Source organism: Wasmannia auropunctata, unplaced genomic scaffold (assembly GCF_000956235.1).
Source record: "Wasmannia auropunctata unplaced genomic scaffold, wasmannia.A_1.0 LD335569.1, whole genome shotgun sequence".
Classification (NCBI taxonomy): Eukaryota; Metazoa; Arthropoda; class Insecta; order Hymenoptera; family Formicidae; genus Wasmannia; species Wasmannia auropunctata.
In genome coordinates, this window is record NW_012027321.1 from 11,196 (window position 1) to 16,482 (window position 5,287).

At 39.1% G+C, this 5,287-nt stretch overlaps 1 protein-coding gene across 1 annotated transcript in view; it reads right to left on the minus strand.

The window, feature by feature from the left end:
• The window catches only part of LOC105456706, a 2,774-nt gene extending 2,310 nt beyond the window's left edge, over positions 1-464 (minus strand). The window contains exon 1 of the mRNA XM_011700943.1: positions 259-464. The gene's annotated coding sequence lies outside the window, so the exon portion shown is untranslated. The remainder of the gene's footprint in view (positions 1-258) is intronic.
• Between the last annotated feature and the right edge of the window lie 4,823 nt (positions 465-5,287).

Here is a 5,287-nt window from a genome sequence, read left to right on the forward strand (position 1 = left end):
CTTCGTACTTCGGAGCTAGCACCGATAATTCGGCTACAGCCCAGGAATAACGGGACGTAAGCAAGAGATAGAAGGGTAGACAGATAAAAGCAGAAAGGGTCACCTCTTCGATAAGACGACTCTCTTACAAGAAGAAGCCTTAATCGAAGTATTCCGAACGAGGTACGAGGTTTCTAAAAGATCCGTCGTGCTTCGGAGCTAGCACCGATAATTCGGCTACAGCCCAGGAAATTCCGCACAAGGCACGAGGCTTATTATATACAGATCGATAAATGATCTCAAATATTCAGTTATTAAATGTATCTTTAAAATTCACAATCCTTCGTACTTCGGAGCTAGCACCGATAATTCGGCTCAGCCCAGGAATAACGGGACGTATGCGGGAGATAGAAGTGTTAATAAGAATTAGGAAAAGAAAAGGAAGAATGTGAAAAGAGTAAGAAAAGAAGAAAGAAAGGTAGGAACAAAGAAAGGAAGAAAGAAAGAAAGAGAAAAATAGAAAAAGAAAAAAAGAGAGGAAAGAAAGAAGGGAAGGGCATACACTTGAACACGATTATTATTATATAATATTAAGTTGGTTAATAATACATATGTGATTGCACTCACGAAAATGAAAGAAACAATAATTTTATCGTGCCGCTGGCGAGATGGGTCGTAAAATAATCAAACAGTTTGATTGCAAAACATTGACTGACGCGACGAAGAGAGACAGAGACAGAGTATAGTAGTCGCTTACGAAAATCGATGCACACAGATTGAAATAAATTAACCGAAGAGACACTTGAGTTACTTACAGAATTCGGCAAAATCGGAGAACAGAACTACCCGACACAGCGCAGGTGACGGCAGGTGGATATGGAAAGGCTGGTTACAGCAGGATGATCGAGAGTGCCTCAAAGATTGGTCGCTTGTTCGCTCGAGATGTATGTTCAGACCCGTCACTAGCGGCGCAAAAATATACGTATGCTAATGCGGAGATGTTAAACGTACTAACGTGGAGATGTTACGCGTACCTGACCCGGAAATGCAATGAGCTTCCCGTGTTACGGGGCGCTCTTATATGCGTAGGCGGCCGCGCGAAGTGGGGATGGTCCCGGGAGTGGGGACGGCGCTCGATCATTTGCAAGATCGTCTTGATCTTGCAAAAATGAAGTTGATTATAATTTTGAAATGTCAAGAGGCCTTCTCAAAAACATGTTCTCTAGAACATTAGCAATGCATTGCTATTAAAATGTAAGAATAGGGAAGACCGGGGACAAAAGTATCATTTTGAATTTAAAGTCTTACTTGACGAATTAGTCGTCAGTATTTTTTGCTTCTGCACGTTATTGCATGTGCACGTTTCGTGTGGACCGATAAGGGTCCATACAGGCTTCACAGAATTTTTATAACAACTAGTACATAACAGGCGCGCGCTTCGCGCGCGCTGCGTTATTCGTGTGCAAAATTAATCATGTAGCTTAATTCAGAGAAATCGTATTCATCGACTATGAAACTTTTTCAAAAAATGTCCTTAATCAACTTGCGGAAATCGAATTCGTTGAAAAAGTTCTCTTTTTCAAAATATATAGTTCCAGCTTTAAGTTGTTCTTAATTGTTCAGTATTTTCATACACAATTAACTTCGTAGAAAAGCAACAACAATACTGTGTGCCGTTTGCGCCTCCTTCGGGTCGATATGTGGTTGTTTCCTTAGGTATCTCCGCAATAATTTTATACGGGTTTTTGAATTTTCGATCAGCTGTTTGTCGCTGGCAATTTCCCTGATCTCCTTGATCAATCGTTCTTCTTCGCGGAAAAGCGACAACAATACACTTCGAGATATGCGAGTCATCGATGTCATGCACTTCTTTAGATAAAGCAGACAGCTCACGAAGTAAGCACAGCGAGACAACCAATCAGCATCGCGGAAAAGCGGCAACAAAACTTCGAGAGATGCGAGTATCGATGTCATGCCTTTTTTTAGATAGGATTTAAATAATGGGTTAAGTGTTCTTTTTTTCATTAAAAAAACGTTTATTTTAATGTTTGAAGTAATATTTTTTAATATTTTAGAAAAATATTTGGTCTGATCAATGGTGAGATATGGGGTTAAGCTAGAAAAAGAGAAAATTTATTCGCTGTTATATGCGGATGATGACATGTTGTTGGCGGAGGAGAGGGATGGGATGAGAATCATGTTAGTAAGGTTGAAACTTTAGAAAAAATATTTGGTCTGATTAATGGTGAGGTACGGAATCAAGGTAGAAGGAGAGAAAATCTATTCGCTGTTATGTGCAGATGACATGGTGTTGGCGGAGGAGGAGGATGGAATGAGAATCATGTTAGTAAGGTTGAAACTTTAGAAAAAATATTTGGTCTGAATGATGGCGAGGTATTAGGTCAAACTAGAAGGAGAGAAAAAGATGTATTACCCGGACTTTAAAAAGGTTTGAAATTTGCTCTTTACGACTTTTAATATTATAGTTTTTGTAAAAGTAAAAACTAACATTGTTTATTTTTAATAATATACATATACATAATTATACATATTATCATTTGGAAATTTAAAAAATAAAAAATTATACATATATTTCTTTATATACATAGTTTTTAACTTGTTTATTATCTCGTTGACTGCCAAGATAAACTTTTAATCCTTGCCAAGAACGTACGGGTCCGGCATTGTTCGAATCTTTCTTTCATCGATGCAATTCGAGCCTTGGCAGCGACAGCCGTCATTTTCGATTGCCCGAGCTTCTTGAAATTGGTGATGGTATTGTTCACGGATTTCATGAATGAGCGCTGATTGAGCATCAATTCATTGAAGGTAGACATTTTTTCGGCTAATTATCACACGTTCACGGATACTTTCGTTCACTGCTTTGGAAGAGTCACTGGATGCTGTTGGTCCTGACTGTGTAATTAATCCTCAATCCCGATCCGGCTCGAAGGACCAGAATGTATTGGAGAATTCGCTTGATGGGAGAGAATCGGGAACTGAGGGGACACTCTTGATAATTAATGACACTGGTTATGATTCACAGCACTTTATTGTATGTATGCACTCATGTGCATGCCGCACGACGCGTAACCGAAACGAAAAAAGTCAATTGCAAGAAAATATGCGACGCGAAACGGAGCACGTAACAGGTCGGTTTGGAGCGCCTCCGAAAGCAGGTGCTCCGACACGATGGAGCGAAAGCAAAAAAAATGAGAATCGTTGCCAGAAGCAAGGTACCGGTCGTGATAGTTATTTCGGCAACCGATAGATAACGACTAGACTGGGCGTGAAAAATAGCCTCGAACGGCCGAGAATCGGTAAGCGCGAGAACCGAATTCGCGATTGTGCGTCGATTCTCGACGATTCGCGACGCGTGGATGCCGCGTGATTTGCTCGTGACCGGCTTGTTGTTTCTTTCGGAGACTCTCCAAATCGACCGAAAGCTCGACACGAAATAATGAATTTGAACACGTGAACACTGAACAAAGGTTGAAACTTTAGAAAAAATATTTGGTCTGAATGATGGTGAGATATTAGGTCAAACTAGAAGGAGAGAAAATTTATTTGCTGTTATGTGCGAATAACATGGTGTTGGCGGAGGAGGAGGATGGGATGAGAATCATGTTAATAGGGTTGAAACTTTAGAAAAAATATTTGGTCTGATTGATGGTGAGGTATGGGGTCAAGCTAGAAGGAGAAAAAATTTATTCGCTGTTATATGCGGATGACATGGTGTTGGCGGAGAAGGAGGATGGGGTGAGAATCATGTTAGTCAGGTTGAAACTTTAGAAAAAATATTTGGTCTGATCGATGGTGAGGTATGGGATCAAGCTAGAAGAAGAGAAAATTTATTCGCTGTTATATGCGGATGACATGTTGTTGGCGGAGGAGAGGGATGGGATGAGAAAAAAAAGATATTAAAAGATATTAAAAGTCAAATAAACAGGAATGTATGTGTATCTTATTTTTGTAATGTTACAGTATTGAATTACTAAAATATAAAAATAAAAAACTTGATGCATGGATGTACATCTGTTGCTCGATACTATCGCAATTAAGATAATACAAAGATCACAAGCCATGATTGTACATTGACATATTAAACTATTTAACTCTTCGGGATAGAATTATTGATTTTGTCTGATATTAAGAGTCAGATCAACAGGAATGTGCGTATATCTTACTTATGATGTTACAGTAACTCAATATGTTTTTCCTCTTCCGCCTGTGTTGGAGTGACGTTGCCGCCACAATTTGGAACCGGGAGCTGGAACAGATCCGGTTCCAATCTCCTCGTTGCTGGCTGTTCCGCGTGCAAAACAGTCAGCACTAATCTTGTGACGATAATGTTGGTGATTGCAAGTTTTTCATAGGTCTTGACAGGAATCATTGGCGTTTTGGTTGTCTCCTGATGCTTATTCGTAACGTCTGTCAAGTTTCCTCTCGCTATTTCGTATGTACTAGTATATTCTGCAAAGCGCACAAATGTGATCGATTAATTGTTAATAAATGTGCCACGTTTCTAATATTTAAGTACGTCAAAGATCATAAGAAACCAAAAGAACGAACCTCCGGACACTATGAAAAAATGAAACAGTTCAAATCTGCATAATCAAATTCTTTGTTAAATTTTCAATTTGTACTGTGTTTTTCAGTATTTTCAAATATTCCTTTTGGTTTCTTCGAGTGTTGTCATGTTTTCGGGTGTCTTTTTAACATATTTCCCGTCTACGCGGGGTCTATTTTTCGCTGCAATCTGCTGATTTGATATCTCACCAGATGTATGGTATTTTATTGATTTATTTTTCCTTTTTTCTTCGGACTTCTTTTTAATCATGCGTTTACTTAAATTTTCCCTGTCTGTCTCGCCCGAAATATGCGAGTCATTGATGTCATGCACTTTTTTAGATAAATATTTGGTCTGATCGATGGTGAGGTATGGGGTTAAGCTAGAAGAAGAGAAAATTTATTTGCTGTTATATGCGGATGACATGTTGTTGGCGGAGGAGAGGGATGGGATAAGAATCATGTTAGTAAGGTTGAAACTTTAGAAAAAATATTTGGTCTGATTGATGGTGAGGTATGGGGTCGAGCTAGGAGAGAAAATTTATTCGCTGTTATATGCGGATGACATGGTGTTGGTGGAAGAGGAGGATAAGATGAGAATCATGTTAGTAAGTTTGAAATTTTAGAAAAAATATTTGGTCTGATTGATGGTGAGGTATGGAATTAAACTAGAAGGAGAGAAAATTTACTCGCTGTTATATGCGGATGACATGGTGTTGAGATCGGAAGAGCACACGTC